Source organism: Camelus ferus, chromosome X, assembly GCF_009834535.1.
Source record: "Camelus ferus isolate YT-003-E chromosome X, BCGSAC_Cfer_1.0, whole genome shotgun sequence".
Lineage (NCBI taxonomy): Eukaryota > Metazoa > Chordata > Mammalia > Artiodactyla > Camelidae > Camelus > Camelus ferus.
The window spans coordinates 31,718,439-31,746,194 of NC_045732.1; the positions used below are offsets into that span (position 1 = coordinate 31,718,439).

General features: G+C 35.6%; 1 long non-coding RNA gene across 1 annotated transcript; it reads right to left on the reverse strand.

Annotated features, from left to right (window-relative positions):
- Positions 1-3,636: 3,636 nt before the first annotated feature.
- LOC116661939 lies at positions 3,637-27,060 on the reverse strand. Its single transcript, XR_004317897.1, has 3 exons — positions 27,048-27,060; positions 24,789-24,794; positions 3,637-3,790 (listed from the first exon to the last, which is right to left on the reverse strand). It is a non-coding gene; the product is annotated as an uncharacterized LOC116661939 (long non-coding RNA).
- Between the last annotated feature and the right edge of the window lie 696 nt (positions 27,061-27,756).

Sequence of the window (27,756 nt, forward strand, 5' to 3'; positions counted from 1 at the left end):
CTCAAGCAGTGAGTTATCCTTTTGTTCCATTGGCATTTAGTATCATACCCCAACCAGACTGAATTAGTCTGTTGTCTGCCATGTAACATAACCTCAAACAATTTCTGTAAAAATTACAACTTAACTTACATCTTTAGATTCATGGACCCAGTTTTAACATAAATTAGAAGAGTACTTGGGATAATTTCTTCCAAAATTTTTCCTCTTTAAAGAAATTTATTTCACACCATCAATTATAACAAAAAGATATATTTTTTAGACTTGAATGGATCTTAATAAGTTCTTTCATTTGACCTCCCATTATATCTCTTTTTTGCTCTGAGAGAGGTTGAACACTTTTTTTCTTTTGCAGACAGTCTAATGTATTTGTGAGTTATATCATCTAAGGTTGATTTTTTTTTCTTTAAAAGAGGATGATAAGTACTCGTGAATATATATATTTTTTTCTTTAAAAGAGGATGATAAGTATACATGAATATATACCTGTTTATTCATTCTTTGGGAGTAATGTTCCCTTTGTTCTTCACATATAATCCCAATTAATTCTACTTGGAGTTTTGCACATGTGTCAGACTGAGAATTTACCCTTCTAAAGGAAGGAACAAGAGCGTTCTAAACAGCTAAGCAGATGATTAATGCTTACCATGCCTTTGTAAAATAAGTGTTGCTGATCAGAAGCATGTAAACAAAAAATTTATTTCTAATAAATTATGTGATTGGTCTGATATCCCTACTTGTTTCTTAAGAGAAACATTTAGAAAATCCTGGGCAATTTATATAATATAGTAGTTTAGAAATTTTGGGGAGAAAATTTTTTTCTTCTATCCTTCTAGGTTCTCTGTCTGGTCTAATAACCAAATTGACATAAAACAGATTAACAGAAAAAAATTTTAATTACATAGATATAGGGGCTACACAAAGACAATGAGACCCAATAACAAGATTGCCAATCAAGGCTTATATGCCATCTTGAGCTAAGGAATGGAATAGGGGCCTGGGACTTTAAAGGAGAGGAGGGTGGTTTACAGGACGATAAGAAGAGCAGATGTTTGGTAATTAGATGTTTGCCCTGCCATACAGATGGGTCATTCAGAAAAAAGTTATCTCTTGGTAATTACTCTCTTGTGGCTAGGTCCCTATCTGAATTCTCTTAGGTAGTTAAGACAGAGATAAAGTTTTTCTTGAGTCCTTTGGATCTTGATTGCATTCAGCTCAAAAGAGTCCACATGCCAAAGTGGCACATTGGTGGGGAGGGGGGTCATTCTGAACCCCTTCGTAAACATGTGATTTACTTAGAAGAAGCAAATGATACCTTCCTGCTGTGAGTACAGTTGATTGGCTATCGTCTTTGTGTCACAAGTCAGGAAATATTTTAGGGATGAAATCCTGATTGGAAAAAATTGTGTTTTACCTCATCACTTGCCTTTAAGTTTCCGTTGGAAGCATTTGCTACTTCCATCATTACTAGTTTACTATCTGATTTTCCTTCCTTCAGTTTCTACTATTTTATTTGTGTATGCCTCCTTGATTATCTCTAAAATATTACTTTTACATTTTTTACCAGATGATTATGTGCTGTGAAATGATAAAACTAAAATAATTTAAGAATGAGTTTGATGTCATTTATTCAAGGGAAAATAATCCATGGATTGAGGGAGTATAGTGCCTTAAAAGTAGTAGAGAACTCTTTCTGAGGAATTTGGGGCAAGAATGAGGTTTATATAGTATGGGAAACATGGAAATAGGGCATGATTGTCTAGAAGGTAAGGGATTTCCTTAGAAGGTGAGCAGGTCCTGTTTTATAGGGTAAGGTGAGCTAGCTAGAGCTGAATTGGAAAATTACAATCAGTGAATGTTAGGTTTCCTTAACAGATGCTTCCCAGAAATGCAGGCTGATTTCAGTTTAAATTTGTGAAGTGGGCTAGGCCATTGGGGCAGCCTCCATTTTGTGGGTCCTGATGTTACCAAACATAAGTTTTTGTGCCTGATACAGAGTGAGGTCAAGCAAACTGAAACATAAGAGTTTGGATCAGAGAAAGGTTTATTGCAAGCAAAGCAAGGAGAATGGGTGGCTTGAACTCAAAAACTCTGAACTCCCCAATGGTTTTTGAGAAGTTTTTATATGCAAAATGTGGGGAGAGGGCAGCAGAGTGTATGACTTTCTTCTGATTGGTTAGTGGTGAGGTAACAGGGTAATGTTCCAGGAATCTTGTGCTCAGCCTGAAGTTGCCATCCTCCACTTGGGTGGGGGCCTTAGTTCCTGCAGAACAACTCAGGAGTGTACTGCTGGGACATGTAGGAGATCTCTTACAGAGGCACCTCTCCAAGGTCGAGAAACATAACTAACCCACCTAAAAATAAAAACTGAAAGTTAGACAGTATGAGGTGGCAGAGGAATATCTCCCAGGCCAAGGCACAAGATAAAATCCCAGAAGAAGAAGTAAGTGATGAGGAGATAGGCAATTTATCTGAAAGAGTTTAAAGTAATGATGGCCAAGATGTTCAGAGAGCTCAAGAGGAGTATAGATGCACAGAGTGAAGTTCATGGCAGAGTTGGAAAATATAAAGAATACCCAACAGAGTTGAAGAATAAAATCACTGAAATGAACAACACACTAGAAGGAACCAAGAATAGACTAAATGAGGTAGAAGAATGGATCAGTGAGCTAGAAGACAGATTAGTTGAAATCACTACTGCAGAACAGAAAAAAGGAATGAAAAGAGGATAGTTTAAGAGGACTCTGGGACAACATGAAGCACACTAATACTCACATTATAGGGGTCCCAGGAAGAGAAGAGAGAGAGAAAGGACCTGAGAAACTTTTTGGAGAGATAATAACCGAAAACTTCCCCAACTTGGGAAAGGAAACAGTCACCCAAGTCCTGGGAGCGCAGAGAGTACCACACAGAATTAACTCAAAGAGGAACACACCAAGGCACATAGTCATCAAATTGACAACAATTAAGGATAAGGAGAAAATATTAAAATTAGCAAGGGAAAAGCAACAAATAATTTACAAGAGAACTCCCATAAGGTTATCAGCTGATTTTTCGGCAGAAACTCTACAGGCCAGAAGGGAGTAGCATGATATATTTAAAGTGATGCAAGGGGGAAACTTACAAAATAGTCTACCCAGCAAGGCTCTCGTTCAGACTTGATGGGGAAATCAAAAGCTTCACAGATAAACAAAAGCTAAAAAATTTCAGCACCACCAAACCAGCTTTACAACAAATGTTAAAAGACCTTCTCTAGTCATCAAACCATAAGAGAAGAGAACAAAAAGAAGAAAGTGAAAAAAAAAAAAAAAAAAACCTACAAAAGATTGCTTAGGCTGTTCAGGGTCTTTTGTGGTTCCTTATAAATTTTGGAATTGCTTGTTCTAGTTCTGTGAGGAACATCATGAGTGTTTTGATGGGGGTTGCACTGGATCTGTGGATTGCTTTGGGCAGTGTGGCCATTCTGATAGTGTTGATTCTTCCAATCCAAGAGCACAAGAAATCTCTCCATTTCTTTGTGTCATTTTGGTTTTCAGAGTATAGGTAACCTCCTTGGTTAAGTTTATTTCTAGGTATTTTGTGTTCTTGTGTAATGGAAATGTCTCTGCTAGTTATAAAATTGTGGTTTTTGAAGTGGAAAAAAAAGTGAATGAAGGGCCACAAATGGCAAAATATTTTTCTTTCTTATGGGTGAGTTGTATTCCATTACATACATATATGCTGCATCTTCTTTATCTATTCAACCTTCGATGTGTACTTAGGATGCCTCCATATCTTGGCAATTTAAAAAATGCTGCTGTTAATTGCAGGGTGTATGTATCTTTTTGAATTAATTCTTATTTTGTGGTTGGCTTTATTCCTTTGATAACTATGTAAGTTTAAAAAGCTAAAGCTCTAAATGTTCTTAGAAACAATGAACAGTACATATATGTAAATTTAAAAACATATATGCAGTAAAAAAAAAAAAGGAAAGAAAGAAAGGAATGATCTATCAAGCCATGAAAGACATGGAAGAAATTTAAAAGACATATTACTAAATGAAAGAAGCTAGTCTGAAAAGACTACAAACTATGATTCCAAACAAATGACATTCTGGAAAAGGCACAACTACAGAAACAATAAAAATATAGTGGTTTCCAGGGGTTTGGGGAGAGGGAGGGAGGGAGGAATGAATAGATGGAGCACAAGGGATTTTTAGGGCAATGAAATTACTCTGTATGATACTATAGTGGTGGCTACATGTCTTTTTGCATTTGTCAAAACTCATAGAATGTACAACATCAAGAGTGAACCCTAATGTAAACCATGGACTTTGATTGATAATAATGTGTCCATGTGGGTTCATCAATTGTACCAAATACACCACACTGATGAAGGATGTTGAGGATAGGGGAGTATATGTGTGTGGGTGGGGAGGGCTATGTGCCAACTCTGTATTTTCTGCTCACTTCTGCTATGAACCTGAAACTGCTCTAAAAAATAAAGTTTATTAATTTTTTAAAAAGATATTTTTTATGTATATTCTTTGAGGAAGAACCAGGACCCTGCTTTAATAGCTGCATTATTGTTTCTTGATTGCTTCTCCTTTGTTTCTGCATTCCCTCACTTCCATGATTAGCAACTGTTTGAATCTGCCTTTTGGAACTTGGAGAAGGTCAAGGAGGCTGAATGAAGCCTATTTCCTACAAACAAGAAATAGAGGACACAGAAAGTATTTGTACCAGAGAGGACCCCATAGATTTCTGCTCCGTTTCACTGATATGCAGGTTGACTTCATCAGTCCAGACTTCTAAAACTATATTTCAAGACCCTGACAACCTGATTTTTAGCCTTTCCTGTCATTACTTGCCAGCAGTGGCAGCCCTCAGCTACATTTATGCAGATGTTCTCCTAATACTTTTCCTATTCCCTTGTAAGATTAATTACCTTTAAAATACTTGAACTCTGCTTGTTATATGAAGCTCTTTCTGGCCTCTCTACCCTATATTGTTTTTGTTACACTTCAAAGTGATACAGGAAAAATGAATGTAGGGTGAGAGGAGGGCCATGTCCCAGGTCTCAGTTGAGTCTCTGGAATGTGCCCCACCAAGTGTGGGTCCTTGGCTTCATACAGGAAAGAATTCAAGAGCGAGCCACAGTTAAGTAAAGATAGATTTGTTTAGAGAGATACATACTACATAGTGTAGGCTGTTTCAGAAGGCAAGAAAGGCCATGAGGTGTGGGGGTTGGGTGCTCAGGTTACAGTAAAAGTACATACACATTCCATAGACAGAGTACAGGTTGTCTCTGAAGATGAGGGAACAAGAGAGCCATGAGATGCAGTGTTGCCAGTTTTTATGGGCTCAGTAGCTTCACATACCTACAAGTGGGAAGGCCATTCCAACTACCTTGGGGAAGGGGCTGGCATTTCCAGGCATTGGGCTGTCAACCATTCTTTGACCTTTTATGATCAGCTTTGAAGCTGACATGGTGCCTGTGGGAGTGTCATTTACCATGTTAATATTACAATGAGCATATAATGAAACTCAAGTTTTATTAGAAGTCAAATCTCCCACCATCTTGAGCCTCAATGCCTACTGGGAGTTGAATCTTCCACCATTTTGGTGTTAATTGCTGTGTCATTCCTTGAATGGTTGTGCCCTGCTCCCTTCCCTCCTGTCTCAAAAGAATATATGCTAAATATTTGTCATCTAATCTCATACTATTTGTAATAACTTAACATTAACAAATTTGAGTGCCTATCATGTATCAGATTCCTTACTTTTATGTTGCTTTGATCTGTTATTTAAATTCTCATATTGTCCTTTCTTTTCCTCATATTTTTATTCCATATAAAAATAAATCTCTAGATTCCTTGAGAGTTAGCAATAGAGATGTTGTGGTTTCCAAACCATTTAGCCCATGTGCAATGAACAAGAAAGATACAATTCATGTCCCATGGATTTTATATTTCAGTGGGAGAGTGGATAAAAGTATACAGAATTAACTCCACATTTATTATTTAATTGCATTTGTAATGAATGCTCTGGGGCATAAATTGCAATATGAGTATTCTTTCAATCAACATGTTTTTATTGTAAGAGATAAAAAATAATTTTCCCTCTACCCTTCTTAAGTTCTTGGCTAAAACACCTCCTCCCACCACCAATAATAAAAAAAGACATATTAACAGGAGGAAAAAAACAGAAGTTTAATAATATGTATACCTCTCAAATACTTAGGAGATACCCAGGAAAAATGACTAACTCACCAAAATGGCCCAAGCCAAAAGCTTAGGTAACATACATCTTTACCTAAAGACAAAATAAGATGGTGGAGGAGGCCAGTTATGGGAGATTACCAGGGAAAGTTTAGTAAACAAGGATAAGGTTGTTAAGTAGATTTACGTCTCTGCCTTCTCCATTGATAAGTTTCTAGAAAGTTAGTCATCCTTCTCTTTCTGGTACAGAGAGGGAGACACCTTAAAAAAGGAGATTTCCCTTGTAAATGTAAATATTCCTTAGTTTCTACTAAGTTTCAGAGCATTTCCTATATCTGTTGTGTCTTAAAAATAACCAGATCAAGATAGTCCTTATGTCAAAGAGGCATATTTTGGGGTGGCAAATTCTGCTCCCCTTCACTGTTGAATTCTTACTATGTACCAGGCACTGTTCTAGATGCTGGGTACACAACCAGAAAAAAAATCTTTACCTCATGGAACTGATATTCTAGTAAGGAAGTCTTAAAGTAATTAATTACCAAATAAATAAATAAATAACATTCTTTTAGGAAGTGATAGATGGTGTTCAGGAAATTAACCTAGATAGATTGGGGGCAGGAAGGGAGAGTGTGTTGGATCTTTTTGATAAGGAATTCAACCAAGGCCTTTCTGAAAAGATGACATTTGAGCAAGGACCCAAGTGATGAGAAGGAAAGATAAAGCACTAAGATTGGGGAAGAGCATTCTAGAAGGAGGAAACAGCAATAGTCTATACAGCAACAAGCATATTTTCTTATGCTTATTAGGTAAGCAGTAAGCATTGATTGCTATGCAGATGTGCATTTCTTTAAAGGATGAATTTAAAAAATATTCTCAGGCAATGAGTGAAAAAATTCATGAGCTGCCCAGAAATAGATTTCTGCAACTGACTGAAGGATCCTTGAAGAAAGCCATGAAATACTTAATGTCCAGTGAATCTAAAATATTAGATCAAATTCAATAACATGGGTGTATATCATAAGTTTTATTTAATTCATCTGTCAAACTCTGGAAACAGCCTATGAAGGAATCTTAGCCAAGGAAAAAACTTCTTATCCTGATTCTGCATCCTACTAATGGTATGACTTTAAACCAGTCATTTCCCCTTTCAGTTTGTTTCCTATTTAATTCCTACTCTACCTAACTTACCAGGTGACTGTGAGGATCAAATGAGATGTGAAAGATATTTATTCAACAACAGGCAATATCCAAAGAGAAGATAGCGTTATTTAAAACAAAATGGTACTAAGACTGTTCTTTGCATTATGGATATAGCAACACATCAAATGGGCAAAATTCCTGCCATTGGGGAACTTTTCTTCTAGTGAAAAATCATGCAAGAAATAAGTAAAATAAGAAGTAGAATAAGAAGGAGGAGAAGGAGAAGGAGAGAGAGTGGTAAGTGCTATAGAGAAAATTAAAACAGCATAAAAGGATAAAATGTGCTCAGGCAGGAGTGAGTTTTTCAATTTTAAATAAATTGGCCTGGGAAGGAGTCACAGAAGGAAGATGATGGAGGAGCCCTGTGGACAGGTAGGGGAAGATTATGTCAGGCAGATGGGACATGAAGGACAAAGACTTTGAGTTAAGAATTTTCCTGGCACACTTAGAAAGCATTGATTAGGCCAGTGGTACTAAATTGGAGTGAGTTCTGGGGAGAGTAAGTAGGAGATGAGATCAAAACTAACAGCAAGCCAGAAGTTAGAGGACATTATAGGCCCCACTAAAGATTTGGCTTTTACTCTGATTAAGATGGAAGCCCATTGAAGAGTTCGAACAGATGAACTGAAATCATCTGATTTAATTTTAAAGGAAATATTCAATTTATATATTATTGTTTTATCCTGTATATTAATTGTTGCCATTCCAAATCCTTTGTGAAATAAAGCAGAATACATAAAAATAGAACAGGATAATTAATGGTAATAGTTAACATATGTTGAATATTTACTATGTTTCTACAGAGTACATGTCTATATTTTACAAAGAATTTACTCAGAAACTCTTAGAATAAGTTCTAGATATTATCCCCATTTTATAGATGGAGATCCACACCTTTCCAAGATCACATATTTGTTAAACTCCAGAGCCAGGATTTAAAGGAAGATCTAACTCCACAGCCAATTATTTGACCACTAAAATATAGTCTGATAATATTTTTTAAAAAAGACACAATTTACAAATGGTCCATCTGTATTTTTATAATGTTTATTGAAAGTCTATACATACATCCAGTTTTCCAAGATATATAATTTCATTGGTATTTATACTGCTCATTGGTGTAGGAGAGGAAAAATAGTTTTCCATCTACTTTTCTAGGTTTTTGCTGAGATCCACCTCCTCATAATGAAAAATAAATTAACAGAAGAAAAACAGACAGAAATTTAATATCATGTGTACCTCCTGTATATATGGGAGATATCCAGGAAAATTGAGTAACTCTCTGAAATGGCCCAAGCCAACAGCTAAATACCATCTCAAGTTAAAGACAAAAAAGACATTAGTAGAGTGTGGGAGGTTATCAGGAAAAGCACACTAAACAATGGTAAGGTTTTGCAAGTTTATGTCTTGCCTTCTCCATTGATAAGAGTTCCTAGAGATTTAGTCATCCCCCTCTTCCTGGTACAGTGAGAGAGACACTCTTACAAATGGAGATTCCCCTTATAAATGTAAGTGTCTCTTACACAAGGATAATTTCTCAGTTTTCAGAGTTTCTCCTTTGACTGCTGTTTCTTAAAAATAATCAGCTTAAGGTAATCTTGATATGCAAAAAAGGCATATTTTGGGGTGGCAAATTCTGCTCCCCTTCATTAACAATCTAATATTTTTTTTTCTAATGAAGAAAAAGACATTTTATTTTAGATGAAAACCTAGAGTATAGTGATAGTCTCTTTAATGGCTAAATCCTAGTCATTCTGCAAATTCAGTGTGATCCTCAACTCCCCCTGGAGACTTTTCCATAAATGTCAGCTTTTAATGATCTTCTTCTTTTATAAACTATTAAGCTTAGAGTAGTGCCATACATATTTATACTTAATACTTTTCTAGTAGAATTATTTCTGTTCAATGTATCTCCTCAAATGTACTGAACTGAACGTGAGTCTGCTCACCCACTACACAGTAAAGCCAATCTACTGACACTGGGTTGTGGTGAAGCAAAGTGAAGCATTTATTCACAGGGCACAAAGCAAGGAGAATAGGCAGCTCATATTTAAAAGACCTGAGCTCCCTGATGGCTTTCAGAGAAGAGTTTTTAAAGTCAACATTTGAGGTAGAGTTGCAGTTTGTGGACTTTATTCTGATTAGTTGGTGGTGAGGTAACAAGGTGATGCTTTGGAAATCTTAGTCATCAGCCTTCTTGTTCCAACCAATCTGGAGTCTGCATGATTATAGTCAACATGTAGACACCATCCTCCACCTCTGCGGGGTGGGGGGGTGTGCTTAGTTTCTGCAGAACAACTTAAAGAGATGTGTCACATTGTTATGTATATCCCTTGAGGAGGAGCTAGGATTCTATTTTATTGCTGAGCTATTTGCTTTTCCTTTGTTTCTGCATTCTTTCACTTCCCTAATTAGTAATTGCTTGAGTCTGCTCTTTAGAATTCTGGGAAGGCCTAGGAGACTAAAGCCTTTTTCTACAAATAGGAAACAGGGGACGCGGAGGGGCTTTTGTACCCAGGAGGGCCCCACAGGGTGCTGCTTGGTTTTGATCCCACATTTTCTTTGATACTCCTCAATCCTGAGGGGAACGGGAGTGAGACAAGAAAGGAAGTGAAGTTTTGAACAGAAAGGTTAATCATAAACTCTACAGGGGAACTCAGTTTCACTGTTTCCTAAAAGTAAAAACTGTATCTTATTTATTTTACACTGTATACAGTACTTAGAGAAATTTTGAGTCCAATAAATATCTGTTGCGAAGAGTGTTTGATAGTATAAGAAATTATTCAGTAGAGTTGTAAAAATTGATGGCTCTTGAGGACAAAATTCAATAAAGTACCTAAGCATTGCAATATAATTTCATATAACACTTTTCCAAGAATTCCAAGAGTAATTTTGGTGATATTTTAACTTTGTTAAAAATATTACTTGAATTACAAAGCTTTTTCAATGTTCAAAGACTATTTTAGAGCCTTTCAATGTAAATTAGAAATTCATGAACTTCTGACATTCATGATTCAGATTTTGCAATTCTACTTGCAAAGGGAGGTAATTTTCACAATAGCAAGGAAGGCTATCTTTGCTGGAACCAAATGAAAAAATATTGATTTGAAGACCCTTAAAGAAAACTTTCAAAGTAGTATGTGAAAAGTATTGGAAACTTGTCAGAGCTATTTTTCAAGCTTATACTAAAAAATAAACACCATTTCCTAGACTACAGTGAAGAGCTGACTAACAGTGGTATATATTGTATATCACTTTTATTTTGGAATAGCTAAGTGCATAAAAGTAGTATAAAATATAAAACCTGACTTTAATTATATTATTTCAACTGTAAATACAAAGAAATGAGTTGAGAAAAAGTTAAATTCCCAGGTTTAATAACCTTTTTTTTTTCTTTTGATGCCTTTATTATATCTGAAGTATAGGTGTCAAGGAGCATATGATATTTCATAGTTAAGTATTTATGCAGGTTTTACTTAACCAAGCAATGAGAAATGATAGGCCTCACTGGACCTGGTATTCACATTATCTTTTTAAAATTCCCAGTGTTTTCCACCAGTTATTATATGCAGAAAATTATACTGAAGTGGTTGGCAAGTGATTGATATATCAGTTATCCCAAATAACATAAAATAAATGCCCAGTCCACATATTTAACAGTAAATTCTTAAGTAAATAAGTGTTATGAGGCCCTAATTTCCATTTAAAAATTTAGACATTTTAACCAGTAATTAATTGAAATGTATTAAGTGAGGAATTACATTTCTTCAGAAAATTACTAATGGAATAGCCATAACTGATTTCTCATTTCAAATAAAATAAGCTGAGTGATGATTTTTAGCATTACAAAACAGAATTAGATAAGCAAAGTGCACATGTTCCGATTTTAAAATTAAAAACATCTAATCTTCCCTAATTGGCATACAATGGCTGATGTAACAACATCTAAGTATTTATCAAGTGATTAACTGAATATTTGTAAAGTTGTTTTCCTACTATGTAAAAGGCATTTGTGTTTCCTTGCTTGCTAGGGGAGAAGTTTCAGCACACAATAGTGCCTTTGGTTGCACTGAAAATCTACATAGTCATTCCCTAAATGGAAGCTAACCATTACATATGAATTTGTCTTGCCAAGTACAGCTAATCATTTGCTTTTAAGGTGAATGAGGAAACTAAGCATTCTGTAGCTGATTGCTATGTCAAGGATTCTGTAAATGTATGCTGTAATCATCCATCCTTCTTAATCTTTCAGAAGAATGGAACAAAACAAGTTGGACTCTATAGCAAAAAAAAAAAAGTCAGAATCTATGCAAATTTGGTGTATGACAGAATAATGGAGACAACCACAGCCATAACGCTGACACTAGAGGCAGTTAACACTTATTAAGTACTTATTGTATGCCAGAAACTGTGATTTGAATTTTCCATGCGTTAACTCATACACTCTTTACAGCACTCTGTAAAGTAGGCACTGTGTTTATTCTCATGGCCGTAAATAATTTGCTCAAATTCACATAACTAGCAGCTGAGTGTGTATTCAAACCCAAATTCTAAATCCTAAATTCCTAATGACTATGATTTATAATCAGAACATTGCAGGATGCCTGAAACCCAATAGCGACTTTAGAATATTAAGTGAAATTTATTAAGTGCTACTTTTATGAATTAGTACATTAAAAAAGAAAGAACATCTTAGTCTATTACATATCTTCCTATTACAGTTGACCTTTGAACAATGCGGGAATAAGGGGTGCTGACCATCTATGTAGTCTGAAATCCCCATTTGATTTATAGTCAGCCTCCACATCTGGGGTTCTGCGTCCACAGATTTAACCAACCTTAGATCTTGTAGTATTTACTATTGAAAAAAATCCCACTTATAAGTGGATCTGCACAATTCAAATCCACATTGTTCAAGGGTCAACCGTATATACGATGACTAGGTAATTTAAATCACTCCCATTGTTACCAAACGGAAGTTCGTGTGCCAGACTCACAGTGAGGCCAAGCAAACTGAATGTTGGAGTTTGGAGCAGAGAGAGATTTATTACAGGGCCAAGCAAGGAGAATAGATGGCTTGTGCTCAGGAATCCTGAACTCTGATGATTTTCAGGGAAAAGTTTTTATAGGTGAAATTTGGGGTAAGAGCAGCAGAGTGTGTGACTTTCTTCTGATTGGTGGGGGGCTGTGTTCCAGGAATCTTGTGCTCAGCCTGAAGTTACCATTCTCCACCTGGGTGGTGGCCTTAGTTCCTACAGAAGAACTCAAAGATATTGTTAATGTATATTCCTTGAGGAAGAACCAGGACCCTGCTTAATAGCTGCACTACTGTTTCTTGACTGCTCCTCCTTTGTTTCTGCCTGCCCTCACATCCCTGATTAGCAACTGTTTGAATCTTCCCCTTGGAATTTAGGGAAGGTGTTAGAAGGTTGCATGAAGCCCATTTCCTACAAACAAGAAACCAGAGGCATGGAAAGTATTTGTACCCGGGAGGGTCCCACAGGGTCCTGCTCAGTTTCACCATGATTATTTTTATGGTTTAAGGATTCTCTTGCAATTATTGTTAAACTTGGGGAAGATGGCAGAAAATGGAGAAAGGCCAGAATACATCCTGGAAATGTATTCACTTGTCAAAAAATATTTAAACACTGTCTTAAGTCCTATACTAGATGATATAACCTATGTAATTCAGAAAGGATCCTTCCCTTCTCAGAGTTTACAGTGGAGTTCTTCTTCCAGAATAAAATGAAATGTCCAAAATCCCTTTCCCAGGAAACTATTTTCAAAGTGGAATCTGTTTCCTTTGCTTAAAATGCCCTTCATTTCTTTTCATCCTAGTTGATACCTACTCATTCATTTATATTTCAAGAATTTGCTTAAATGTTAATTTATCTGAGGAGAATGGCTAATGATAACCACTCCCTTCATAGTAGTATCATTTCATAATATACATCGGCAAAGCTATAGCATAAAATACTGCGACTCTTTGGCAAGAGTCACAGTTATTGTTTTAACATTGCTAAATTTAGTTGATGCTTTTCTTAGGTTTAGAAACAGACTTTGAGATGAGACCTCTTATGTAAGTGATTTATTAAGGTATCCTTTTCAACCTGGAGGAAATTGGTAAAGGAGTGGGGCAAGTAGTCCAGGCAAAGGGAGGAAGTCAAGCAAGGATGTGATTTCAGGGAAATTCCTGTGAAAGGTGAGCCTTCACCCTGATCCCCTAGAGTAACTCCGGAGTAAAAATTAAGCCTCAAGGTTATCTTGACCCAAGAAAAGGAAACTGGGTTTTCATGCCCTGGCAGTCAAACAGACTGTAAATCCTCAGGCACTGCAAGCTCTGTGTGTGAACTAAAGCTAAGATGCACCAGTAGCCCAAGGGCAATCCTCTGGAAAAGACCCAGAGTTGCTGGCAGTTGGAAGCAAAAGCACACCGATGGGTACAGATGTACACATGTACACAGTAAAATGGAATCTGAGGGACATGGGCACAGGAATGATATTATCAGCTAGAGTGCACCATACTTATTTCATGAATTAAAGAATGAATGATCCATTCTTGACTCAGGCCAAGGCTGTCCACCCGGAATAGGTTGCATGAAGAATCAGTTAGCTAGGTATGGATGAGAAACTAGGCAATGGCAATTAGACTCTTGACATTGATCTCTGAACCTGCCTCTTCATTATTCAATTTCCATTCATAATCATCAACTCTCTCCAGTGTCCACTGCCAGCTAGAATAGGTGCTGCAAAGTAGGAATAGTATCTGCCACAGCAGTTCCTGATCTAGAGAGCTGAGAGCCAATCTGGGTCTTTGGCCAGGCATTCTCAGATTCTTTTTACCCCCAAAAAAGTAAAAATTACTCTGAATATAAGTTAAATTTAGAGCCATTTATTTTCTCTCTTTTTTTTTTCTATTTTATTGTACAGTTCTCAGATTTATGTTAACCTTAGAATTCCCTCTCCAAGGAGATATATACCCAAATTTGTGACTATCCATTTTAGCCCAACAGGGGCTTGGCATAATAATGGGAACAACATGCATAAAATGTTATACTCACAGTGTAATACTTACAAAGCCTCTTATACCTCTCAATTCCTTCCTACCATAAAGCAAATATCATACCTCCTTCCCCATAGTCAGCAAACCTGTATAATAGTAATTTATCGGCTAAGATTTTGACTGAGTAAATTGCTAGCTTAGAATATGACAGATCTGTGCCTGATTCTTGCCGCTGCTATGTATTGGAAGGATCATCTTACACAAGTCATTTTACCTCAGCTTTGATTTCTTCATATATTAAATGCAAATAATCATAATATCTAACTGGCAACATTATATAAGCATGAAATGAGACAATCCATGTAAACTCCTACCTGCAGTGCTTAACAAACAGGAAACAGCCCATAGATGGCAGCACATTACCAGCACTCAGACCTCTAATTTTTTTTTTCTTCTTTAACTGCGGAAACTTTATCCTTCAAGCCATAGTAATCTAGCCATAAAGGTCTACATGTTTTACTACAAAACAGGGTACTGATCAGATTTCCCAGTTCACCTAGTGTGTCAATTCAGGGCCTCCAGGAAGTCGGTTCCAAGATAGAATAAGAAGTATAAGAGATTTATTGGGATGTGACAAAGACTCTCCTTGACCAAACTTTAGATTTAGGCTCCTCTGAGCCCTTTTTCCAACTAAGCCTTGTCCTTGGGCCTTGTCTTTAGCCTTCCTACCTCAGTTTTCGTAAAAGTCCTTTTAAGTCTCTTTAGTGAGATTCCCCCACCCTTAACATCTGATCACCCTGGACTGCCTTCAGCAAGAATCCTGTTAAATCAGTTTATCAAGAAACCCCCTACTCTTAATGTTTCCTCTTAGTCATTTTTCATTCACTGACTCTTCTCATTCTGCTCATTGGCTCTAAATCCCCAGCTGTCTTTGCTGTGTTCAAAGTAGAGCCTGATCTCTCTTCCTTATTGTGGTAGTGTTGACATCTATCACAGAGGTCCTAAAAAAAGTCTTTCTTACCATTTTAACAAGTGTCAGGATAAATTTTGTTTCAAAGGTGAAACCTGTGTAAGATAAAGGGTGAGGGTACAGGAGTAGGCAGAGAAAGCCTTTAGACCATGATACAGGTGTGACACCCATGAAGGCAGAGAAAGTAAGTAGGAGGGGATTGGAAGAGCCTCAGACCAGCTGAGCCTCAGTGCAGCTCTGGGAAATTCTCAGCATTCTAACAGGAAGCTCCAGAATAAAGATTATCCATAGAAGAGCCATTGCGCTGGGCAGAAATGGCCAGACCCAAAACCCTACCATGCCCAGTCTTTAGCAGGTGGAGGGGAGGCTTCCTGGGGAGAAAGTATCGTTGGCTCAAATGCCTGTAGCAAAGTTGAAATCCTGAAGTCACTGCAGGTGGCAGCTGGAAGCTAACTGCACTCTCCACAGATGATTGTCTCTTTAAGAGCTATATGAGGAGCTGCCACACCTAGCCAGGTATTCATGTTCTGTGTTCAGGTGACAGTGTAATATAATTGAAGGTAACACATTTTGAGCCTGTCCCTACTAGCTGTGTGACCACGAGAAAGCAACTGAAACTCTGAGCTTAGAGAAAATAAGTAACAGTGGCTGTTTGAGGATAACATGAGAGCTGTGATGGCTTACTGCAGTCCTAGGCAATGCTAGGCAATGGATTCTAACAGGGTTATTACCAAGGTTTTCTTTCCTCCTTTCACCACTTCAAAGGCCTATGTTTTTCACCTGCTTTAATATACCCATTATGAAAGCAATTACTTTTTTTATTCTTCTTTCTCCATTTCCCCACATTTAGTTTATGCTAATACTAACAGCTAATAACTTCCATTGGTCAATATGGGTTAGGTTTACTGCAGTGAAAAACACCCTGAATATCTCAAGTGTCTCAGTAATTCCACATGCCCATCAAGTGTTAGATAAGGCTCTTCTCTACACTAAAGGGAGCAGTCTCAGCCTGGAATAGTGTTGGTCATCATGGCAGAGGGAAGAAGAATATTTGATAAACCACATATTCAATTGTAAAATTTGTACAAAAAAGTGACAAACACAATTTGGCCAAAGCAAATCATATGACTAAGCTTTATGTTAGCGTAATAGAATACATAATCCTTTTATAGAATTATTCAATAATAAAATCTACTACATAGCCCCAGTTTCACACCTTCAACCTAGAATCTGAATGTTGTTTTTTCCCTTACAGCGAGTATTCTGATATTAGTACTTCAGTTTGTATAGTCAATAGATACTAAGAAATTAACTGCATGTGTCTCTGTTAAGAACTCCTTCTGAAATTCCTTATTTGAGCTCTACCATTTGTTTGCATTTTTATCATTGCAGCACCTTAGCAAATATATTCTGAGGATATGGTGGGCTTTGTATGAAATGTATTAATCATTCATGTCATTTTGAGTGACTTCTCTTCTTTTTGCAGTATATAGCAGCCAAACAAGGTCATATTGTAAGATTTATTACAAAGTATCTTACTGACAATTGATTTTTCTCCTAAAATCCTACTGTGATACATTAGCCTATGAAGTTTTACTGCTCTTGTTTTAGGAGGCAAAAAAAAGTAAACACTCTGTCTGTTCTAATTCTGTAACAATGAGCCATTGTAAAAGGAAACCCAGAAGGGATGAATTTTTTATGTTCTAATATCTCCCTAGTCATAAATGTGAGATAAGTTGATAAGGCCAATAGGTTAGTTCAGAACATTGACTGATCCCAGCAATTATTGGTATTGGTACTGGTACTGTTTTAGCTAGAAATGTACTAAAATTTCAAATCTACAATAATGTGAAGCTGTATCTCTCCCTGGACTAGCCTCTTCCCATCTTTCATTAGAATGTAATGAGATTTGTAATTCCATGGTAATCTTGGGTATAGAACGCTCATTTATTGAAATAGTACACAGTTTTAAAAATTTCAGATTATATAATGCACTTTTTTCTCTGAATGTGCCTTTGAGGATAAAGTATAAATAAGAACTTTGTTATAGAAATCAAATATTTAACTTACTAAGAAAATATTTGAAAGATATATATGATGATTCCCTTTTTAAAATAATAGCTGTTATCTCCTGGTACTTTTCATTGGAAATCTGGCTTTCTAGTTCTGACTTTTAGTTTGTCTTCTGTTACAACTAGAACCTCAATTCCCAAACTGTGCACTGAGATACCCTAAGACGCTAAGAGATGTGTTAAATTTTCAAAAGAAGTCCAGCAATATCTGTCAGACATGGTTCAAACTACTAGGACAAAGTAGTTCGCAGTTTCATCATTAGATCACATGAAATTCCCTTTCATTATATTATATCTTTGTAAACCTGGATTTTAGCAGTTGCTGTGATAAAAAGCAAGTACTGTTCAAAAATCAGTGTGGGATAAGAAATGAAGGTGATAGTATCCAAACTAATTCCAAGGTCTCAGGTGTGCTCTGCCCAGCAGGCAAATACATCCTGTGGTTATTTAAGAATGAAATAAAAGTTCTTTTATTTTTTCTTTCAATTTATATGTATTATTTTTTCCAAATGACTACTAAATCATTAGCCCCAAAATATCTATTAAGTTGTCTGGACCTAACAACTCAATAAATAGAACTCTTACATATTTATTTTGGCCTAGGATCTCACACAAAAATATTGCTGAAGCACTAAGAGCATCCTGGTGTGAGAAAGTTTAGGAACCTCTGAACTATGTGTATTATCTCCAGTGTAATATTTGAATAAGACAGGGGATATTACAGTGGCAAAATTGTTTTCACTTTACTCAAAATGATAGATGTGGATTTATAAATCTATATAGAATAGTGGCTGGATAGCTTATGTCCTCTATGAATCTATAAAAGGAAGCTTTTGTTGCATATTAATCCCATCTAATAATATAACCATACATGCTGGACAACAAAAACATTTATACACGTTAATGAGTTCTGGTTTATTAATAATTAATTGATCAGCTATTTAAAATATTTCATTTTTATCAGTGTAGTAGACATTGATGATTGCTTTTCCTGGAATCTATTCCCCTTACCATCACCCCCACCCCCAATATACACACATAAACACACAAAAGGCAACCATGTCATTTGGGTGGAACTGGCCATCCCCACCCCACCCATCCCCCTAGCTCCAGTTCTGGGCCTACCCAAGCCAATCAACTTACCCTCATCCTTTTTGTTTCAATTATTGGTTAAGGATGAGCGTGTGATGTGACCTAGTTGGTCTAAAAGTGTTGCCCAGGACATTGTTTTATAGTTAGAAGAAGAGAAGTTCTCACTTGCGCACTGAATAAGAACTAAGAAGCCTGTGGCCAGGTTGTGTTGACAGCCATTTTGAAAGAGCTAGGGAAGGTAGGCCTAGGAATAGGACAACCTCATGAAAGGCAGAGTATAGATACAAAAAGAAATTTGCTTTTGGTGACATTTTTTCTCTACTGAATCAATTCTAACTTGAAGCCATCCATACCAACCCACAACATAGACACCTTCAGAATTTTTAGAAAATTGCATGAATAAGTGTTATCTTTGTTATAGCTTTTTTTTTTGTTATTTGCAACAATATTCTGATACAGATGTATCAGATTTGTTACTACAAATAAGAAAGTCTAGAAAATACTGTTAAAACTCAAATTAGAATTTTTCCTTTGTGGGAAACAACTGATTGTCATCCAAATAATTATAAAAATTGAGATTGATTCCATATTTCCATGGGAAAAAAAGTCACTTATTTAGTGTCATGTAAATACTATGTATATGTGTTTGAGTGTATGTGTGTCTATAAACACATAAACTTCTAAGAAAAACAAAAAAGAAACTAACATTTATTGAGTTTACATCATGTGCCAGACAAGATGATCATACTTAAAATATGTTTTAGCATAGTATGGTTCTATTAAATGAATACACTCAAATTGTTCAAATCCTCTTTGAGTAAATATTTTAAAGTAATTAATTAAATATTCTCAATTTAAAATTTCCCTATCACAAGTACATGCTAACAAATGTTATAATTATTTAAATCAGTGATTCTTAAACATGGCTGTACATGCCCATGACCATCCCTGGATATATGGGTTTATATGTATCAAGGTTCAGACTGTTAACAACTCTCCGGGTGATTCTAAATGTGACGTTAGGATTGAGTAATTCCATTTCATGTGATGTTACTCAGAGAGTTTAACTTTGTTCCCACTACCTACTTTTTCTTTAACCTTCTCTGCCAGCTGCTGTTATCCTGTTTTGATTCAGTGTATAGAAAGTCAAAATGCAGCTACATGTTGGTCTCTGTCAAGAACTAACAGTAAAATATATACCCTATTTTTTTCTTTCTCCATCTTCTTTGAATAATTCACTAAGCATCTATTGTGGATTTTCTAGCTTTTAAGAATCAGCGCTTAAAAAAAAAAACCAGTATCTTACTTCCTTAGCTGGGTCGAAGGACCTCAATAAGAAATCATTTGGTAGGTGTGAGAAATGGACTTGGGCATAGACCTTAATTTATATAATTTTCCTTGCTATGTCTATGTAGTAACAGTGATTGAATTATTGTTTCCTCCTCTGTTTCTCCCAAACTTTTAAAATGCTAAGCATTACTAATCAAAAGCAGGTAAATTAGTTTCTGAGAAACTGCTGGTGTTTATTCTCAAACACATTACCACAGAAGGTCTGTTGTAAATGTAACATCTGCATTTCACTAAAAGAGAAGGTAGGAGAACCATGACTGTTTATAGCTCACATCGTTGCCGTGTTGTTTTGTTTTTGTCTTAATAATACTTTCTCACTAGCTTTCCTAAATTGCAGGAATCTCCAGAAGTGAAATAAATTTCAGTGTCTTAAGTGTTATATCTTATTACAATAAGAAGAAACTAAAAGCTTTCAAAATAATTTGATTCCTAATTTTGTGAGATTCAATAGAGATTTTCTGGATAAGGCGGAAACAGGATATACTCTCATTTTCTTGTGATCTGCAGCATACACAATAGTACCAGCTGCTTCCGTTTTCTTACACTGAACAATGTCTTCACATAATGCCGATAGAGAACAGCACTCTCGGGCATATTAAAGTCATTTGTAAATTGTTGAAGGCAAAGATCACAGTTGACTGTACATTTTCCAGAATGTATTGTCATTAGGAGTTAGGCTTATTAAATCACTTCCTGTTACATCAATGAGATTCCTGGGTCTTATATACAAGTATTGTGGAAACATAACATAAAACACTGAACCATATTCTTCCTAACTCCTTCAGTAATTGGCTGAACAAAACTTTATCCAGAATTGTGAAATGTAAATAAAATGTAGACTTTTATAGCACCAATATCTAGAATATTGGCTAAATTTATTTAGTTCTCAATTAAATTGTAAAAAGTCCAGCTAAAACCCTACTTCATGTAACATAGAGTATTACTAGATCCAATTTAGAACTTTTCCTTATTATTTTGTGGCATTAATGCAGCCATGTGATATAAGTGGTGATGAAAAAAAATTAAAAAGCCTTCCCTCATCATTTTCTACCTTCTGAAAGGCATTATCTGATTTAAAGAGAAAAACACATCTTGGAGAAAGAACTACAGACAAATAGAAAAATCTACACTTGAAAGACTCAACGTTAAAGTGGCATTTGCAGCCAGCAAGGTTATTCTTCCCATATGACAGAATTCAGCTCTTTTCATCAGCATTCAGTTTTAATGCATTTGCAGCAATGCAAAGGACAGTAAAAAAAAAAAGGGAAAAGCAAAGAAAACATTTCGCTTAGAACCAGACGTCTGATTCAATTATCATGTAATCAGAGGAGTCAAAAGTCAGTTTCACTCAATAAGGAAAAAGTGGATATGTAACTTTTATAGCCTATGATTCTTTCACTGGGGAAGAAGAGATTGTTAATGCGATTATACATGTGAAGATTACTGTTGTTTTTAACACAAGCTTGCAGTATGTTCAGTGTTCAGAGAAACTAACGGAAAAGACTAATTTTTCTTTTATAAAGTCAGTAGCACTTTAAATAAAGCAATAAACTGAAGATGATTATGAGCTACACTTTCTGCCAAGGATTTAGAAGGACCTCTAAATTGGCCTTCAGCTACTGATGTTATTATTGGTTGTAGGAAAAACATGTAATTCTCGAAAAGTACAAAGGATTTTGAATATCCAAAGGCATTACTGACATTGTTAAGATATCCAATTAAGAAGATTCACATTTTATGTTCTTAAATTGGTACCAAAGTTATCATGAAACTTTTGAGCTCAGGCAGATCAACTCTCCCCATTTCACAGATAAAGAAACTCAACTCAGAGGTCATGTGACTTTCATAAATCATACAGCAGTCAGCAGAGTAATCAGAACTAGAACTCAGATCTCTCAGTTGAGTGATATATTTGCCACAGTGCACCTTACAGAAAAGAATCTGAAATGTCACACATTATTATCATCTACAAAATAAAATACTGTGTCTTTAAACATAAGCATAAACTTATCTTAAATACTAAGATTTTTCTCATTAGGTGAAAGGTATTAAATTTAGGAAAGTATAAAAGTGAACATAAGAACCAGCCAGTCACCAACATGATTCTTTTTTTGTATTTCCTTTCAAAATTTTTTCCTTGAGTAAACTTTCCCTTCACCTTTTTTTTTTTTAACATTTTTTATTGATTTATAATCACTTTACAATGTTGTGTCAAATTTCAGTGTAGAGCACAATTTTTCAGTTATACATGAACATATATATAATTCATTGTCACATTTTTTTCTCATCCCTTCACCTTTTAAAATAAACTTTAGTGAGGTAAAATTTAGGCACAATACAATACACTTACTTTTTATAAACAGTATCATACATTTGTACAATATATACATGCACATAACCACAGCTCTTTCGAGATAGAGTATTTCCAGCAGACCAGAACTGTTCTTTTATGCATTTTGCAGTCAAGTCCCACTATTTCTGCCCCAGGCAATACTCATTTGCTTCCTAGCTCCATAAACTAGTTTTGCCTATTCTCAAATTTCATATAAATTAAATCATCCAGTGTGTACTCTTTTATGCCTGGCTTCTTTCATTCAGCAAAATGCTTTTGAGATTCACCCATATTGTTTGAAAATATCAGAAGATTGTTCCTTTTTACCACTGAGTAATATTCCATTGTATGAGTATACCACACTCTGTGCATTCACTGTTGATGAACATTTCGATTGATGAACATTTTAGTTATATCCAGTTAACAGCCATTATGAATAAGATTATAGAAATTCATATGCATGCATCTTTTTGTATGAACTGTTCCTCACCTGGGGATTGTCTGATACCTTCTCATGGTTAGATTCCAATTTGCAGCCTTCTTAGGATATCACTCTCATCTTATCCATCTGTCCTACATTGGTAATGTTAATTTTTTTTTAATGGAGGTACTGAAGATTGAACCCAGACCTTGTACATGCTAAGCACGCGCTCTACCACAGTTATACCCTCCCCCATTAATGTTAATTTTGATCACTTTGTCAAATGTTTTCCAATTTCTCTAATATATAATTGCTACTTTTTCTTCCCTTGAAACTCATAAGCAATCTGTGAGTAGACACTTTAAAGCCATGAAGAAATCCTGCTCCTCATCAAAACTTCCCCCTACATTTTACATCTATTAATGATTCTTGAATGACCCAATTTTTATCATTATGGTTGCAAAATAATGATTTTCCAGCTCCAGTGTTCCCTTCACATTTACCAGTGAGTCCTCAGAATTCTACTGTAAGCAAGGGCTCTCCTACCCCATCCTATATCCACTTATTTATTTATTTATTATGATTGTGAACTCATGAATTTCTTTTTTATTAATGGCTCATTATGGTTCTTAATTATTTTTGATGCTTACATTGTCCTAGATTTGGCCAGTAGGAGCCCAGTCAAGTTAGTTTCTGTGCTCACATGAACTGTCTCATCAGTTTTCTTCTTTTCTTTACTCTTTCTTATTTCAGCATAACAAGGTGCTCCAGGTTCATCTTATATCTACCTTACCTTGTTTCTGGAATCAGTCATTTCTCCAAGAAGTCTTGACTCTTTCATGAGAAATGGTATTGGAGACCTAGATGTGGGTGCTATGTGTGCTCATTGTACCTGGAGTGGCTTTGCTCTTTGACCTTCTTACTGGATAGAACTCAGAAAATATGCCTGTATATACACATATCTAAATATTCATCCAAACATACATACACACCTGCATATACACGTGCATATAAACAAGTACATATGCATATTTTAGAAATCATGGATTTGCAGTGACACCTCCAATTTTAATCCATTTCCACAGGATTCTCTGTTGCCTTCTCTACTTTCCATATTTTTATGTTCCTTCTTCCACTATGAGTACATTGGCTCCCAACAACAGTTTCAGTTTCACTCACATGCACAATTCTATAATATACATAAAATAGTTTAATTGCTTCCTCCATACCACTATAATAAATAAATCATTTAAAAAGAAATCAACATTTGTTTGCAAATCTCCTTCCCTCCTCACAACCCTGCCCAAGACTGAGAACATATAGTCAAATGTGTCATTCCTAAGCTAATTTGATTAGCCCTTCCTTCCCTCCTCCTTTCTTCCTTCCTTCCCTCTTCTTCAGCATGAATATGATACTCATTTTAAATAAAATTAAGTTCACTTATGTCCATTTGCTTATACTTTTAGATTTTTCTCCTCCTCATTCTTAGTTATTTAATTTTATTTTTTGAATATATAAAACAACATATATTAAAAAGTCAAAAATATTCAGAAAGTTACCCTCAAAGAAGTGTCATTCCTTTCTGTACCCTTTCCACCCTATTCCTCCATTATGTATAACCAATTCATTGTTTTCTGTGTTTCTTTTCTAAAGATAGGCAGACATATGTGTGCTTTCTTATTTCCCTGTTTCATATACACATATATTATACATTTATACTATTTTCTACTTTGCCTTTTTTAGTTAATGTCATCCCCCTAGAAGTCACTCCATATCAGTTCACAGAAATCTTCCTCCTTCTGTTTTACATTTACATAATACTCACTTGTGCATATGTTACATAGTTTATTTAACCTCTCAGCTTCATCATCTAGGGTAACTTCCAATATTTTATAATGATACATACTGCTCCAATAAAGAACTTGGATCATATGTATTTTCACATTATTGGAGTAATATCTTTAGAGTAAATTCTGAAAAGTGGAACTGCTAAGTTGAAGTGTAAATGCCTATGTAGTTTTGTTAGACATCATCAAATTTTCCTCCATTTGCTATTGTATAATTTTGCTTTGTCACCAGCAGTCTATGAGAGTACCTATTTCCCCCAGTCTCTGCATGAAATTTATACAAAAGTTAAGATGATGCTGTTCACATAATACTATTTTCCAATTTTGAAAAATCATACTGTGTCCAGGCACTTTCACATCATTAAAGTTCTTTGTAAATGTCATTGTATATGGTTGCATTATAGTCCCTTGAACAACTAACTATACCATAACTAATTTATTAATTTTGAGACATTTAGATTATTTCTAAATAGTAATATTTTACATTAAGTGACAGTGAACATTTTTAGTGTTTAATCATTTGCCCATGTGTAAGACATATATCACTAGAAGAGAGTTCTGATTTTTCACTTAATATCCTCATTTTGCACATGAAAGACCTTGAAGCTTGGACAGAGAGCAAAAAGCTTTGCTCACATGTTTGAGAAGTTTATGCATTCTATGAAACAACTTTAGCAGAAATATTTTGGTAAAATTAAATCATTCACACAAATCTATGGGCAATAAAATCTTTGTCAAGTATAGTCATTAATGCAGTGGAGAAGAGTGAAAAACTTTAAAAGTATCAAATGAAGCAATCCCTGTGCCTTCCACAAATAATTCAAAATGTCTTTTCTTTTTTATCTGAGAGTGCTGGGTTTAGTGAGCTTTCGGAGTTTAATAAAGAGCTTTAGAATGATTGCCAAGTACTTCAAGTGCTCTCTGAGTGCACTTGGTGTTTGCAAGGATTTTCATTTCACAGATTACTTTGTGCAGTAATTTGAGAAGCTAAGTGCTTTCCTTTAAGCACCCAAAGTTATGATACAATCTGCATTGAAAAGTGGTGGCCTGGTATTGCCTTCCTATCTTATCATGGGTCATTCTTCTAAGAAGCGAGTTGAATTTTTTATAGAATTTGCCTTTTCTCTAGAAACAGCAGGCTGAGTCGAATGCCTGCTTCCATTAAAACTGCAACAAAGCTGTGGGGATTGGAGTTTTTCCCTGTGGACACAATCATCTTATAAGCTACAAAATACTTGGATTTACACTGACAATATTGTGTCACTCCTGTTCAATGACATGTCTGTCCATTCCTTTGCTTTTGAAACATCAGACCTCCAGCCTCCCTTAGTGTCATGTTCAATAAGGCAACCTTCATTTAAAACCTGCCAGTGTTTCTGCCTCAAACCTTGTGCCTGGCTACTATGTTTGCCTTGGATTTTTCTGGTCTTAAGCCTGGGTTTGTTTGACAAAGCACATGCCAACTTCAGCTCATGCTACTTCACGAATCTCACTCCAAAGTGCATATTCCTTGGTATGTGGCACCATCCGCATCATGTCACTAAACTGTTTGCATTTGGCCATGCCTGGACTTAAATTAGGAAATTTATGTCAATCACTCACTGCCATGAGATGGAGGAGCTCACATGTCAAACTGCAGACTGAATCCAACTAGCAGAGAGATTCATAACCTCTAGATCCAGAACTTCAGAGCAATTGTTCCAATCAATATTTTAGGCTCAAATGTTGGCCCGAAGAGGTTTTGTCAAGGTTTTGTGCTCAGCCCACATATTTTTTAAACCAAAGAGTCAGTTAGTGTGCATTTACCACCAATATAGAGAAAACATTCCTACCTAACCAGACCCCCAAACACCCTGTGCAATCACACACACAAACACACAAAATTGCACTGTAATTTCATTACATTCACATAATTTGTTGATGTGATCTTCTCCCAGGCTTAACTGTGAAATCCTTATGGATGAAAAATGAGTCTTATGCATATTATTGCCCTGCCCCCTTGGGTCTAGCTCATAACCAGGAATAAAGTAGTTTCCTAATTACTCTCTTTGAATGAGTAAAGCCATGAACTCAGGTGTTAATTTCTTTGAAATTTTTGTCACCAAGTTCAAACAGATTTTCAAGGATTATTTCCAAACTCAAAGAGTTTTCCAAAGACTAAAGCGGGGGCACACAAGTATCAACAAACCCTGGAGCTGCTTTTATCAAGACTTCCACCTAATAGCAAATAAGCACATCCCCTCTGTTGATGTTTGTGAACTAGGGAATGGTCCCAACTGGTCAGTTTCACACAAGTCTGATTATACACATTTGGGTTGAATTTGCTTCAAAGAAGATGACTATGAAGGTGTTCAATCATACTGACTAGTGGATCTATATTAAGAACTCATGCATTTAATTGTTCCATAATTAGAGAGATAAACTTTGAAATTATTACTGTGGGAAATGGACAAGAGTTTCAATTGGGGATAATAAAAGGTAATACTGAGCAACAACGAGACATTAATTATGGAGTTCGTCAGCCCATGACTATGGAAATCTTGACATATTTGAGTTGCAAAAACAATTTATAAAAATTATTGAATACTTTCTGTCCTTCTGTTTTCTCCTTCAATATAAGCCTACAAAATTATAAGCTAGTTAAGGTTAGGACTATGTATTTGAATCTTTAATGGCAAACATTTTCTCATAGTAGGTATCCAAAACTATACTATTGGTTGCTTTATATGTAGGTTGGAGAAATAAGAGAAGAGATATTAAATGCTTGACTTCTTCATACTCCATGATGGAGTGACTGATACTGACCTCTTAGCAGGAACAATGGATGCCATAACATTATAGAACAATATCTTTAAAATGATGGAAGAAAAAGAGAAGGAAATAACCCTGCCAATTCAGAATTATATATCCACTGAAAATATCCTTCAAAAAAGAGGATGACAAAAGAAAACATATGAAAAATATTTGTTGGATTAGACAAAGATTTCTCAGAAGCCACACCAAAAGCATGATACAAAAAAGAAAACTGATAACTTGAACTTTATTAAAATTAGGAATGTTTGCTGTTTGAAGACTTTGTTAAGACAATAAAATGACAAACCAAAGACTGGAAAAAATATATGCAAGTCACATATCTGAGAAAGAACTTATATCCAGAATATATTAATTGTTAATCATTAGGGATTAATCCAAACTAAAATCATGATGAGATACCACTTCTCAAAAAAATGCTGATAAATACTAGAAATGACGTGGAGCAACTGGAAATACATT